The sequence below is a fragment of the Nicotiana tabacum genome, chromosome 20, assembly GCF_000715075.1.
Source record: "Nicotiana tabacum cultivar K326 chromosome 20, ASM71507v2, whole genome shotgun sequence".
Taxonomy (NCBI): domain Eukaryota; kingdom Viridiplantae; phylum Streptophyta; class Magnoliopsida; order Solanales; family Solanaceae; genus Nicotiana; species Nicotiana tabacum.
In genome coordinates, this window is record NC_134099.1 from 86,219,998 (window position 1) to 86,236,453 (window position 16,456).

Genomic DNA, 16,456 nt, shown 5'->3' on the forward strand with positions numbered 1-16,456 from the left:
TGTCATGTTTTCATGGAGACTTTAGTGCCTATTGCATTTTGTGGTTTGCCTGAAAGAATCTGGAAACTCATCACAGAGATTAGTTTGTTTTTCAAAGACTTGTGTTCTTCCACATTAAGGGAAGAAAACCTACACCTGATGGATCAGAACATTCGTGTAACTTCTTCTAAGATAGAAAAGATATTTCCATGTGGGTTTTTTGATGTGATGGAACACCTTCCAATCCACATTGTACACAAGGCACGACTTGGAGGGCCTGTTCAATGCAGATGGATGTATCCCTTTGAGAGGTAATATTATGTATTTGACGTAATTTTCTGTTTTATTTGAATGTTCTTGGCTAACCTGAAATTATGTAGGACAATTGGCAAATGCAAACAATTTATTAAGCAGAGGAATAGGATTGAAGGATCTATATGAGAAGCTTATCTTGCAAAGGAAACTGCTCATTTTTGTTCTTATTATTTTGAGAGTAATGTGCCATGTGCTAGGAATAGGCCCAACAGGCACACAGTCGACCTTAGGAATGATCCATTATATCCGCCTATGTCCATATTCAATCAACCAGGCAGATGTTCTAAGGATGTTAGAAAGAGAAGTTTGAGTGATATATAGTTCAAGTCAGCTACACTTCACGTGTTGCTAAATTGACCCGAAGTTGTACCATTTCTCAAGTAAGTATTGATTTAGTGGTTATCAAAATATAAAAATTACTGTGATTACATCTCAATGCAACTACTAAAAATATTTGATGTGTCACAGTCACTTCGTGGGTCAATTTGGCCATGATGTTGTATATACGAGATTTGATACGTGGTTCAAATAATTTGTAAGTTTCTCCTTAAAATATTCTAACACTATGTAGGTAAACAATGTTTGGAAGTTATGCTAACTTATGAATTTTTTTTTAACAATATGTAGGTAAATGATCCAAATAATGGTGTAAATCAGTTTTTAAAAGATATATCTTGGGGACTTGGGGTTGAGGTCACAACAATGTCTTAGTACGTTGTGAATGGTTATAAGTTTCATACAGAGGATTGCTCTAAAAATAAAAATAGCAACAACAGTAGGGTGTGGGTTCAAGGTGGTGATGGCAACCAAGATAGAGATATTGATTATTATGGTGTGCTCAAAGAAATAATAGAACTAGAATATACGGGTTGGCCATATAAGAAATTGATACTCTTTAGATGCAAGTGGTTTGACCCACATCCAACAAGAGGTACAAGAGTACATAATCAATACAACATAATAGAGGTTAATCATACGAGGGAGTATGATCGCTATGATCCTTTCATAATTGCACATAATAATAGGCAAGTGTATTATTTTCCTTATCCATTGCGGCGGAATAAGTCCGATTGGTGGGTTGTAATAAAAACTAAGCTTATGGGTAGGGTGGAAGTCGAGAATGTGTTAGATGTTGCATATCAAAATGATATCTCCAGTGTTGACCAAATAGTGGACGAAATTTTAGAAAATGATTTGGAACATCCTGAACACATATTGGAAGAAGTTGATATAAATGAAGTAAGAATTATAGAAAACGAGGAAGAAAAATCAACTGATGAAGCTCAAACTAGTGAGGAAGAAGAATTCTCGGACGAGGAACTATACGTCGATGAGCTTTAAAAAGTTGGTTTCTTTAATAACTCTCGTTTATAGCTAATTTCTTTATATGTTTCAATCTAAATATGTATTATATTATGCAGATGACATGCAAGGGTCGAGAAAAGGCTAAGAAACCAAAGAGGAGGGTAGAAGATAATCCTCCATCTTTTCCTGACTCTTCAGAGATGCATATGCCTATGCCTATGACTTTGCCTCCACCCCAGGGCTATTCTGAGCTGCCACAGCATCACTAGCCCTACACCTTCATGCAGACACCAGGTCTTTCGTCACAAGGCCATAGGACTGTACGTCCGACATACAGTCCAGTTGTCGCACGACCACGTAGATCGCAGCTATCTGCATCGCATGGATCGCATCGATCCATTTCACATCCACATGGATCACATGCATCAGTGTCACAGCCACTCAGGTCACAGCCACTCGGGTCATAGCTATCAGTGTCACGTCCACTTGCGGGCCATACAGCTATGTCGCAATCACAGGGCTCGCAGCCATCTTCATCTGAAACTCCACCTATTTCAGGCCTTTGCCTGCGAGATACTAGCTCTGACCCCCTACACCTTCCACACATGCCTCTGATATACATGCTTTGGACGGTGATGCTGATGATAACGAGGAGGTGTATTATGATCAGTATGGCAGGATCATCATAGTCCCTGAGGGTGATGGGTAAGAGTTATTTGTTATTTTTACGTTTATTGTTTTGTACAGTTTTACTAAGATATTAATGTATTTTTTTTATTAAATTGTAGGCTCATCCCTAGTAATATTACTACAAGGATTATCACCAAAGCCACCAGAAAGTTTTATGATGGCCCTTATGCGTCTTGGAGTGATTTCCCATTCGCGCTGAAGGAGCAAATTTTCAATGACTTTAAGGTATAAATGTTCTTTTAAGCAGTACAATTATTTATATTTATGATATTTCCATCTAAATATGTATTATAGAATATAGCTTATATATATATATATATATATATATTAGCTAATGCACTAATATACTATATACTATATTATAAGCAGTTAATGCACTTAACTTTTGAATAATTATTAGCTAACAAAAGCTAAGTATAATATATCGAATATAGAATTTATGATATTTCCATATAATACTTAACTTTTGAAATACAGAGCAAGTGTGTATGGGAACACCGCTATATAGCGCGGATGTGGCTGCAAATTTTCATCTCAAAGCTCGCAAGCGGTTGTCGCATTGTTTCTCGAGGGCCGAGCCTCGACTGTATATGTAAGTTTTCACTTTTCATTTAGTATTTTGATTTACTTTTATATGAATTTTGAAATACTAATTCAATGTAATTTTTCTTATAAGGTCGCTTCACAGCTGAAGTGGAGGAATTCATGCGCAGTCAGCCACCTAGTGAGTCGGGCGACCCAATCCAACCTTCGGACGAGGATGCTGAAAGAATCTGGATGCAGGCTACTGGAGGTCCAAAATGGGGGAAGGTATACGGGCTTCCTACTAAGAAATTCCATCGCTATAAGTGTGGAATACAAGGAATAGGGACTTCCTCGTAAGCCGAGCAACTTGATGGGGAGAGCCTCTCCTCTATGCGGGAGACTGTGACAAAGCTCACATCGGAGCTAGAAGCCGCCAATGAGAGAGAAAAGATTAGAGATGCTCAGTACATTGGCATGCTAGAGCAGATCAAATCTCTCCTAGCTTCTGGCAGTTTTCCGATTCCCCGGTCTCGTGACTCATCGCCAGAGGCTCGCCTTCCCCGTGCTCATTCCTCCCGTCCTCCCCGTGATTGTTCTTCCCATCCTAGACAAGTACACCCTTCTGGATACCGTCTTGGTGAAAGTTCATCAAACGGTGATGATAATGATGTACAAAACAATCCTTGACTTTTATACACTTTCAACTAGACAAATACAATCGGTTTTCGAATGGACTTGTAATAACAATTAACTTAGTTTGGTTAGCTTAATGTGTTACTTCTATTGAACTTTATAGTTTGTTAGTTTTAATGTTGTTGTTGTTCTTGGCATAAAATACATATTTAGGATTTTTGATAAGCTGACAGGTGGTGTAGCTGCCAATACAGGTATTTTCTGCCAAAAATATACCAAGAAAAGCGACCAACTTTGGTCGCAAGTTGGTCGCTTTTCCCTGGAAAAAAAACAAATTTCTGGTAAATGGCGACCAACTTTGGTCGCCATTGAACCTAGATTTCTCACTTTGGTCGCTATTCCATTTAAAAAAAAATTATTTCTGTAATTATAGCGACCAATGTTGGTCGCCTACAATTAAAAAATAATTAATTCTTGCATTTTGCGACCAACTTTGGTCTCTAATATCCAGATTTTAAAAAGTAATATTTTCTTTTTAGACCAAAGTTGGTTGCTTTTTTTTGATTAATAATAAATAAAAAAAACGTAATGTACCTGTGGAAACCAACTTTGGTCGCCAAATTTATATTATTAAAATAATAAGGCGACCAAAGTTGGTCGCTTTTTTCTTTACCGGAATATTTGGTCATTTTACCTTAGAGACCAAAGTTGGTCGTTAATTGGCGACCAACTTTGGTCCCTAAGGTAAAGGGACCAGCTTAATATCGACAAGGCCTGTTTGGTCGCTTTTTGGCCAATAGGCGATCAAGTTTGGTCGCTTTTCCTGGTTGCAAATTAGCGAATTTCTAGTAGTGATAGTTGTCTCCGTGACATCTACGAAGTAATTGATCGACGATATTTGCAGTTCCAGCTTTCATTGGTTCTGCTTCCGATTTTGTCTAAGGTGCGAGTTAAATTAAATTCTGTGTCTGAACATTTTTTGTACTGTTTTCTGAACATGTTGTATATTTCTCACATGGTCTCCCCGCGATAAGATCTTGGTATTGAAGAGATAATTGGATTTTCTGTTGTGTTCTATCAGTTGTAAAGCAAAATGGACCAAGGTGTAGTGACTTCTTGTCAGTTATTTTCCCTTTTTTCCTTTCTGAAAATTGGTGATTTCTTTTGGAGTACTACAAATATGCTCTCGAACTAGGATTCAGAATCAGTTGTCACCCCAAACTATTAGTTGCAATTACTTAAGAGGCTTTTATTGTTGAGGATTGTTTTGGAGTTAGCTTATCATTGGCCTTTATTTAGAAGAAAAAGAAAGGGAAAGGGGAAACACGAGACATACACTTTCATCTCTGGAACAGCACTTATGATGTGAATGCGCAAGAAATATCGGTCCATTCATCCATGTTAAGATATAATCTGTTTGGGTCCAAATTTGGCAATTACGACGGTCACTGAATAGGACGAGGAACGAGGTTATCACGACGCAACGTCTGACGACGACCAAGAGCAGCCAGTCAAAATAAGATGTCAACGATAGTGTAAACTTAGTAGGAGACAGTAAGAAGATGCTTTTCGAATATTCTTTAAGATTGTACTTTTTAGGGGTTCATGGGGGATTGTCCCTTATAAATAGGAAGAGCTAGTAAAGAAAAGGAGGAGCAAAAAATAAAAAAACACTTTGTAAAAGATTCATCTGAGAGTAAATACAAGAGCAGCCTTGTTCATTGATTACACAATCTAAACATATATCATTATACGGTATTGATAAGATTCAAAGATTCCACGATCATCTCATACTTATCTCCTTTCTGGCCGGCTGCATTCACTTAGATTGATTGCGCATTTGAGTTGTTGCATTTATGAGCATTTAATTGATTCCAACATATTAGCTAACATCATTCATCTTATTTATTTTCTTTATCACTCGATCTAGATTTTATTATTCTGAACTGAGATTCACCCTTCTTCTAACCATAAAATTGAGGGTTTAACATGTTTTGGTCAAACATAATTATTTATGTGGATTCACAAGGACCTAAGCCTAGTAAAGGGCTGAATACATATGCGGCCTCTTAAACTTGCCTGTGTAGACACATACATGTACTGAGTTTGACAATTCCACAAGTGTGCCTATTGAATACTTATTTGACAATTCCACACAAATCAAAGCGCGTGCATGCTGCTTGCTATTAACATATCAAAAAATACCAATCAAAAAAAGACACGTCAACTAAAAATAGAAAAGTCTCAAGAAAACAGAGAAAGAAAGAAACATTGACTGGAAAAGAAGACTTGTGGCGAATGTTCATCTTCTCCAATTTATTATTTCTCATTTTGTTGTCTTTCTTCTTCCTCTTGACATGAAAAATCAAATCTGTTGGGTCATGAAGAAGAAAGTTAGTGGGAATAAATTGCTACCGCCCGCCAATCCATTTTCAATTCTTCAACCACCTCTGCAAATTCTGGAATTTACAAAATGCATCTTCTGCAGATTTTTCTTGTACCTGCCAATGTTAACTTTAGATTCTTAAATATCCAACTAATAGTGATGCTACTGATTTGATTCTAACTTGTTCTTTACTTGATCAGTTACAAACTACCCTAAAGTATCCTAATTGCTCCCTTCGATTTGACTTATTTCTCTCGAGCTATGTTAAAAAATTTCTGTTCCATCTCTAATCTATGATATTCAGCTCGTTCAAGTGGCTTGATTTTCATTTCTCGTGGCCATAACACTAGGCTTAATTACTTTCTAAAGCAAAACCCTAAGATCTCACCAGAAAGTAAAGAGGGAAAGTACCCGGGCGTAGAATGGTGGCGACAGATAAGAAAGGAAAAAAATAGAAAAAATTATAAATGATAAATTGAGTCTTTTCACTCTCTCAATAAGAGGTGTGATAGTGTAATACTTTATATTTTAATAAGAATGTATTGGTCATTAGTAAAATAATAATAATAATAATAATAATAAAAATAATATAAGAAATTATCTATAAAAAAACTAAACAAATAAACAAGAAAAAGGGGGGGAATTTAAAACAAGGGCCGAAGCCCATTAGAAAAGAATAAAAAAAAAAGGTGTTAAACAAAGCTCAAAAGCTTTCTGAAGCAAGAGCCGCATAAAGCAAAATGCAAGCAAAAAAAAAAAAAAAAAAAAAAAAACAGAGAAAGAGAAATGGGAAAAGAGAAAAGAAGAAGAAGAAAGCTTTGAGTAAAGGCCTTAAGAAGAATTGAGGGTTGAAATTGAATATATTAAACCTTTCCTTCGACTCAAGAGGTTAACTTCTTCTCCTCATCTGTTGAATTATTTCACTATATTTATGCAATTTCATGTGGTATAAAGGAATTCAATATCAACCTTCTTGTATATAAAAAGAAATATATAATTACTATGGAAATAACAAGGCTATAAGGGTTTGGTTTAAGCAATGATCGGTCTACTTCTAGAGGAATAAATTATATTAAATAGTTTGAAATTGATAGAATTATGGACTAGTTCTATGATTAATATAAATACCTTTTTATTTACAAGATTTTTGGACTAATTTAAATTACTCATAGCATGGGTAAGTATAAATCCACAAATTAAGATTCAAACATGAATCTCGATGATTGGGTTTTCTAAAATAGCTATGGATTAGCCTAAATAAGAAAATTAACATGAGATCGATATTATGTAATGATAGATTGATTGGAGGAATTTGTACGAATTGCTCGAGGTGAAGCATTTGGTATTTTGGCACGAGTACTGTGAGTAGTAATCTTACTGCAATTTGTGTTTTCATAACTTGCATGATTTACACATGAATTTTAATATGAATATGTTACCGATTATTTTGAGTTGCATGTGGGACAAGTCTTTTACTCGATATGATACCGAAATAGTTATTTGAGAAGATTACCGTGTTTTAAATATTTTCGTTGTCACTAGATCTGTTTTACTGTTACTTGAATTTACTGTTATCGAAAAGAAATTATATGATTTGATAAGAACCGAAATGCCCTATATTGGTTTAAAATATTTTCTATGAGTATATACGGATTACAGAGACAAGTATAAATGGGAGTAGACATTGAAGGATCCCGTAGCTAACGGCGGGTTCGTTAGACCTGGTGCACCTTGTAATTACAGATTACCGTTATAGCCCTCGCTAGTGGGAAGGTAAAACTAGCATACCATTACCGATTTCCCTCGAGTAGGGACTACCGTTATATTTGACTTCTTGCGAAGAAGTCCACAGTTATACCGATTACATGATCCGTACATTGAAACCTCCCAAATGTGAATATTGATATTGTACAGTGGTTACCGAGCTTATTACTAAATTATTATTTGTATTATACTGTAAGAAGAACATGATGAAACTGAAAATTTATTATTGTTTCTGAAGGGTATTTTTATGTTATCTTCTGTTTGAGATACTAACATATTTTCTGACTTGTCCCCAATAAAAACGGTTGTGGTTAAGTGTTATTACTCACTAAGCTAGCGACTCATTCCCCGCTAATTTTTTTTTTACAGAGACAGCAGTTCACGCTGGTGAGGATTTTGTTAATTAGAGCGCACATGTTGATATTTCTCGGTGAGCCTCGCACTTGTTCGCGTGGGCAGAGATTTTATTTATTGTTATGGTCTTTTCATTGAACTCTTAGAGTCGCTCCATAGTCATTATTTTAGTGTCATGAGTATTCTTTTGTTATTATAGTCTTATGTTGAGTATCGTTCTCATTTATCAAAGTTGGAGATAAATTGGTATTTCTGGTGGTTAGTTGGTGGTTTAGTTATGGTGGAGACTTGTATTGGTTAATTGACAAGTTGTCAATTGTTTGGTATGATATTAGGATGTTTGGTTGTTGATTTGAGACTGGAAATTTTTTCTGATGGTCCAAAAACAGGGGAAACTTTGTCCGATTTTTTGTAAAATTTCCGATAAGGCTTAGTTGGGAGCACTTGCTCCTAAGTACCGGTCACAATCCTAAATTGGGTCGTGACAGATACACTCTGTCAAAGACATTGTTAATAAGGTATTATGCTACTACTTACTGATTATCTCATTCTAAGTAACGGTGTTATGAATATCTCAGCTTAAAGTACTCTCTTATTTTTCTTCCTTGAATCCGTGACGAAAACAGTTCATTATTTGTGCATTCAGACAAGGACGGTGAATCAACAATTTGGTACAGGCAATAATATCGGCTTCCATAATTAGTGACTAACTTTAGCTATTGTTGTATCGAGAACTTGGGTTAAACTAAAGACTGCAAGACCTGTGAATTTAGAGTACCTGTAAATCTAAAGGAAACTATTAGCAGTACTTTCAATTTCCAGCAAGAAACCATGCTCGTTTGTGTCTTGGATATCCTTTAATATGATAGCTTATGTTCCAATGACTATACAATACTTTTCCTCCTTGGTATCTTCTCGACTTTGAAATCTATGGGTTCGATATTCTATTAAGTTAATAATTAATAACTTAATACAAATTCATTGAATTTGTACATATCCAATAAACTTCTTAAACCCCGCGCAATAGTGTGGGGCGGAACAAGGAATACTGCCCTTTTAAGTCTTTCATGTATTTGGCTTCCCCTGCATTGCCCTATTTAGCCTTGTCCTCCTCTTCACTGTTATATTAAATTTTAAAATTAACTATTTTTTCATTTATAGCTTCTTTACCTTTTTATTATTTTCAAAAAATTTCTCATATGTTTACCAATCAGTAGTCAAAGGTGACGAGAAAAGTTTTATTTTTTTTAAGTAAAACTTTTTATAAAATTATTACAATTCAACTCATCTCCTTCCACTAACAATGCAGAATGCAAAGAAATCATATAACCCTTCTACATCCACAATCTAACCCAGACGGCAAACCGGCAATTTTCATCTTTGGCTTTTAATCTTAGCAGTATATAATTTTCTCATACGTCGGCATAATATTATTTAATGATTATATTATTTGAGAAGAATTCAAGTTACGTTACAGAGTTTTAATTAGTCTTCTAAAGTTAAAAACAGAGAAAACAATATCGGTGGAACGTGGAACTTTCGTTGAAGCAACGTTTGGGCACCGATTGAGTATAGAAGTACGTACTAGCTAGTATGCTGCCGCGCGCCTAACATTGTAAGGTTTTCTTTTTTATTTCGCACCTCGACTAATTCGGATTCTTGTCGTGTAAGGTTCATTAAAATATAATAATATTTCATACAAGATTTTTCTATTTTCGGGACAGCATTATGGGTGTACATAGGCCGGGTTGATTCGAATTTTATAATTACCAAACCAAACCAATTGTATCAGATTATTAAAGCTAAAGACCAAACCAAACCAATAAAACACGGGTTTTTCAATCTCGGTTTTTCTCGGATTTTCGGGTTATTCGAGTTTTTTTGGATTTTTTTCCAGTAAAATCTTCGTAGAACAAAACATCTGACCTGTGCTCAAAGTATTTCTTTAATCTTGGTAAGATACAACTATATAAAGTATTTTTCAAGAAAATAATACAAAATATGAGATGTGTCATGGCATTATCCTAAAATATTCAACAATAAAGACAATAAAATTATGTAATATAAATATTGGTAATTAAAAAGCCATAACAAAAATAAACATAATCTAAAAGCAATAAGTCATGCTAAAATAAGTAGACTAATAAGGGAGTATTAATTACATGACGCAAAAGAAAAAATAAAAATATGTTAACATTTTATCTAAATTATTGCAAAATAAAAAATAGATATTCAATACATTGTCGTTCGTAGTATTGAATTGAATGTCTTTTGTTAGCATTAGTATTGATTTGATTTTGGTTTGTGTTGGCCCAAGTAAAGGTTTGTTTTGAAGATTGACAAAGGAAGCTCACACATGAACCAGGTCCATCCCTCAAGTTCATAAGAACCGGTAGATTCGAGCATGTGGGATGCATGTGAAGGAGATAAGTTTAAATTGGTGTATTTAGTATCTCCTAATTAAAAAAGTTGCATAATTAATAAGGAGAAGGACTCCTTACTCAAAGAGAATACTATCCAAGATAGGGAAGGAATTAGAAGTTGAGATCAACTAGAACTCTTCCACCAAGGAAGAGTAGCATTAGAACTCTAGTTGTTCTCTTCATCTACTAACTCTATAAATTGCAGGATGTTCTCACTTTATAGGCGTTGCACAAACGCAGAAGTTAAACGTGAATTGAGAGCAAAATAGCAAGGCAATTTTGCAAGCAGTTCATGCGTGATTCAAGTGTGCAAACCTGAAGCTACATGAACCAGATAGAAGAACCAGTTCCAAGTGTCTGTATTTTATTCTAGTTCAATTGTAGTAGGTGTTTTCATATTGTACCTTGCAGCTTTATCTAGAGGCAATTGTAATAGATACTCAGAGTTTTCAAGTTAGAGTTAACTTGAAGTTGTCGTAACAGTTAGAAGTTGTGTGCTACAACGGGATTAGAGTTAGTCCTAGGTTTACAAAAGAGTTTTTGTAGATGCAATTTTTGACTCAGTGATTTTAGTAGAGAGTTTGAAAAAATCCTACTGGAAAGTAGGTCGTGGGTTTTTCACCTTTTGAGCCAGGTGTTTTTTCACGTAAAATACTTGTGTTCTTTAATTTCTGCATTTATTATTCCGCAACAGTAGTATAAGGAACACATAGAAGAACCAGGTCCTTTTGTAATTTGTGCACGCGAAAAATTGGACACCACACAAATCACCCCCATCCCCACTTGTGTGGTATTGACATATAAAACATCAATTGGTATCAGAGCAGGTTATCCTTGAAGAGGCTAACACCTTAGGAACAGATCAAGATGAGCGCACCACCTGGAAATTGGGAAGGGCAATCCAATGATAGGCCTCCACTCTTTAATGGCCAGTACAACTCTTGGTGAAAAAACAGGATGAGAGATCACATCATCGGAGAAGACTATCAGTTGTGGGACATTGTCACTAATGGTCCCCTAGCTACCACGAAAAAGAATGCTGAAGGAGTAGATGTGCCAAAAATAAGATCTGACTGCAATGCTGAGGACTTGAGGAAATGGGAAAAGAATGCTAAGGCCAAGAAATGGCTTGTGTATGGACTTGGTCCAGACGAGTACAGTAGAATTCAAAGTTGTACCACTATTCAGGAAATCTGAGAAACTTTGCAAGTGGCTCATGAAGGAACACCTCAAGTGAAGATGTCCAGAGGAACACTGTTGTATTCTCAATATGAGAATTTCACCTGAGAAACCATCCAAGAAATGTATACAAGGTTCACCATACTAACAAATGAACTTAAGTCTCTTGAAAGGTTTATTCTTGAAGAAGACAAAGTTGAGAAAATTTTGACAAGGGTTCTATCAGTCTCTTGGGAAAGCAAAATCACTGCTATTCAGGAATGAAAGAACATTGCCACTCTTAGGTTGGATGAACTAATTGAAAATCTCACTGCCTATGAACTTAGAAGGTAAACCATGAAGATGGATGCACCCAAGAAGGAAAGGAGCCTGGCACTCAGAATCACTAAAGGTGCTGATTTAGAGGAGGATGAAATGATCATGATCACAAAGGACTTCAAGAAGTACCTAATGAGAGAAAAAGGTCCTTCAAGAAGTGGAAGCTACAACAAACCAAGGGTTCCTGAAAAACAAGCCAATGAGGGGTGTTACAAGTGTGGGAAAATTGATTACCACATCAAAAACTACCCTCAATGGGAAATTGAATGGAAGAAGGAAAGATTTAACGAAGGAACAGGAAGAAGGAACATGTTCAACCCAAAAAGAACAAAGGATCAACAAAGGTTATGGTTGCTGCCTGGGAAAAAAACTCAAATGAAGACTCAGAGGATGAAGATAGAGATGAACAAACATTTATGGCAATTGGAGAATCGGATGAGGAATCTGAGGTAAGTATAATTTATCTCAAAGACGAAGATTAAATTTTTGTCTAAAGAAAGACTATCTCAGTTACTCCTGGATTTCATTGATGAATCTGAGGATCTAAACAATGAAAAGAAATAGCTGTCTAAGCAGTGTGTGATTTTGAAAGTTAAGTGCAAAAATCTGAAACTTAGGGCTTGTGAAAGTGATAGTAAAAATGCGAGTTAAAGAACCAGGTTCATAAACTTGACACCATTGTCCTAGAGCTAAGATCTGAAAATCTAAAACTGAAATTAGGAACAGGTAAAAGGAAAGCTGATCACACACAACTCACATTAGAAGAAAACCTAGGAAAAATGAAAGACAAGTTGTACAAAAGAGATGAGCATATAAGAGTCCTTAAGAAGGATCTAAGTAATGTTAAGCACGAGCAAGACAGAACCTGTAAATGGAATAGGTCCTCCGATGCGCTTTCATGGCTACATGAACGCAGTAGCAATAAGAGAGGACTTGGCTACGGGACCCCTGCACCTAAATGGGATCCCAAAAGTAAGTACCTCACACTTCCTGAGAACAGAATCTGCACACACTGTGGTAAGACTGGTCACTATAAAAGTGAATGTAATGCAAAAAAAAAAAGACTAGTCAAAAGAATAAAATATTTGTTCAAGGGAAAAGTAGGCTACCTGGATGGGCCAAAAAGAATTTGATTCACCCTTTTGCCTATAGAAAGAGACCCAAACTAGTTTGGGTTCCTAAGACTAACTCCTGATTTCCTTTTGCAAGTCCAAGTGAAAGGGAGCAACCAAATATGGTACATGGATAGTGGCTTCTCAAAGCATATGATAGGTAGCAAGAACCAGTTACTTTCACTTGATGACCTCAAAGGATGTAATGTCTCCTTTGGAAATGGGAAAAAAGGTGAGATCATTGGGGTTGAAAGGTAGGTAAGACTAATTCTCACTCTACTAAGAATGTCTACTTGATAGATGGCCTAAATATAGCTTAATCAGTGTATCACAATTGTGTGATAGAGGTAACTTGGTAGCATTCACCTCCACCAAATATTTTGTGATAAATCTTATCACTGACAAGATTATTTTGCAGAAAAAAAGAGTATTTAAATTGTAGATCTGTCCACACTTTCAGAAAATGAACTCACTTGCTTAAGTGTGTTGGATAATGATCCTCTCCTTTGGCACAAAATACTTGGACATGCCAGTGTCACACCTCCTTTTTACATACCCGCGAGGGTACAAGGGAGTTTTTTCCAATTAAAGAACAATCGAAACGGGATTCGTTTATTTATTTCAGAGTCGCCACTTGGGAGATTTAGGGTGTCCCAAGTCACCCATTTTAATCCCGAATCGAGGAAAAGAATGACTCCATATTACAGTCTGCGCACCAGAAATCCGGATAAAGAATTCTGTTAACCCGGGAGAAGGTGTTAGGCATTCCCGAGTTCCGTGGTTCTAGCACGGTCGCTCAACTGTTACATTCGACTTGATTATCTGATTTTATACAAATATGAACTTATGTGCAAAATTTTATCTTTTTACCGCTTTCTTACTTATTGTTATTATTTTACGAGAATTGCAACATCGTGGAAACATATCTCGAACCACGTTACATCAATGCACCCGTAGTTGTTTGGCATATCTCGACTCGGTTGAGATTTGGATTTGGGTCACATAAATGTGCACCCGAGTTAAGGAAAATAAATTAGTAAAGGCGCGCCTAAAACAACTAGTGTCTTGTTATTTTGGGGAAGGCCGTAAAATTCGCTAAACGGTCTGTCCTCGAATTCTAAGTATTTTAATATATATATTTAGAGGGCCCCGCAGCTTGTGCATTTTCTGTTTGTCGAGGCTCGTCTCATTCATTATTAAAAAGAATTTGCAATGTCATGGAAATACATCTCAGACCACGTCACAATCAATGTACCCGTGATTAGAGACACATTTCGATTTCGTTGAGATTTGGATTTGGGTCACATAAATGTGCACCCGAGTTTAAGGAGATAACATTATTAAATACGCGCCTAAAGCGATTAGCGCAGGGTTATTTTGAGAAAAGGCCGTGAATTTCGCTAAGCGGCCGATCCCGAGTTCTAAGTAATTAACACATACATTTGTGAGGGCCCCACAATCTATATATTTTACTAGGCGAGGCTCATCTCATTTATTTTAAATGGACAAATCCTAAAGCGACTACATCTTTTCTATTAAAATTAGTCTCTAAAATAAATAAAGAAAATCTTAATTAATTACGAGCTTTTTTTATTTAAGAAAGCATGGCATACTAATTGCTATATTAATACAAATATTGATGAACAAGAATTTTACTAAAAAAATTCGAAATTATAAATAAAATAAAAATTTGACAACTAATATTCAAAAGAATCAAATATAGTTAGATTGAAGCTCGCATTGTTATATATAAAAAAAAACTATTGGAATTAATTATTCACAACCATTTGAAACTGGATTTAACCATAATTACTAAAGCTTAATAGAAAGTTTATTAGACTTAAACGTTCTTCTAATTTTGTTTGAACTCAAATCATGCCTTAATACCTAATTCACGAAATTTAGTTCAAATTCATGCCTTAGCTAAATTTAAGTACTTGTTCACAATTAACCTACTGTTGATAATCTTAGAACCTTCATAGCTAGTGAATTAACCCGTTTTGCCAAGCCGATTCATTAAAGACTAACTTATGTTATTTTCTCTTATTCCAATTATTATTCAATAATACATAAAATAGCCTAAATACAATCAATAAAAGGAACAGAGAAAAAGCGAAATTAAAACTTCAAAATTCGATTCTTCATATGTATTCATGCTTCCACATTTTTAGCTTGCAATAACTAGTATTACATTCGTGTACCTGGTATTGGAAAACAAGAGAAGATGAAGCTGAGAAGCAGCAACAGTAGTAACAATGTAGCACAACAACGACAGTCCAGCAACACAGGAATAGACCAGTAACAGTAGGAATAGTAGAAAACCCAGGAGACTATAAACGACTCCAAGTATAGAGAAGAAGTAAAAGGCAGGAAGGTTCTGACTATTTCAGATCTTAAGCGAGGCAATGAAACAGTAACTATTCTTTTTTAACTTCAAAACTCTCCAAAATGAATTATGCCCCTGTATATTCAGTGTATCCAGAATGTATATTGGGTGTATACTTCTCACTCCGCCCCCTCTTTTTTTCTTCTCTCTATCTAGTTTTTCCTCTCTTTTTTCCACCCCTTCTTCCTAAATTTTCTCTTCTATTTATAGCAAAATTTTCGAAATTTTCAGATTTGTTTTTTTATTATTTTATTATTTTTTTAATTAAAAGAAATCCCACTTACAAATTGCTTTTATTTTTTTAGAAAAAGAAATCTCACCTTTATTTACTTTTATTTTTAAAATTCCAACTTTAATTACTTTATCTTATTTAAAATCCCACTTTCTATTTTTTTAAAAGAGAATCTCACTTTATTTAACTTTTCTTTAAAAAACAAACCACTATCTTTTCTTTTTCTTTTAAAAATGCTACTTTCAATTACTTTAAATTTTTTAAATTTTCAGATACCTTTATATTTATTTTTTAATTCCAACCTTATTTTACTTTTAAATTTTTTAAAACTTTTTACTTTTTTTTTTAAATTTTCTACATTCTTTTACTTTTTTTTTTTTTTATTTTTTTAAAATCATTTCCGAAATTACTATATATATATATTTTTTAAAATAAAAATAATAAATAAAATAAAATATTTTCGGATTTTTTTTATATATAAAAAAAACAAAAAATAAAACTATTAATAGTGATAATTCACTTTTTATTTTTTATTTTTTCGGTTTTGTTTTGTGTTGGACAAAAATGAAGAAGGGGTGTTGGGTTAATGGAGCGGACCGGATCGACCCGGTTTGAAACGGACCGGGTCATGGGGAAAGTTGGGCAATTATTTGGGCCTGTGGTTTGAAATTGAAGAAGTGGCCCAATCCGATTTTTCTTTGTATTTTTGTTCTCTTTTCTTCTTTTATTTTTCTAAAACTAAATTATAAAAGTACTTAAATTATTATTAAGAACTAAATTAAGTTATAAAAGCGCAAATTAACTTCCAATAACAATTAACGCACAATTAAGTAATAATTAAGCATAAAATTGTTC

At 34.8% G+C, this 16,456-nt stretch overlaps 1 long non-coding RNA gene across 1 annotated transcript; it reads left to right on the forward strand.

Annotated features, from left to right (window-relative positions):
- The first annotated feature begins 6,610 nt into the window (after window positions 1–6,610).
- Window positions 6,611–8,499, forward strand: LOC142174956 (uncharacterized). The gene is made up of 2 exons (XR_012704117.1): window positions 6,611–6,721; window positions 7,967–8,499. It is a non-coding gene; the product is annotated as an uncharacterized LOC142174956 (long non-coding RNA).
- Window positions 8,500–16,456: the final 7,957 nt, after the last annotated feature.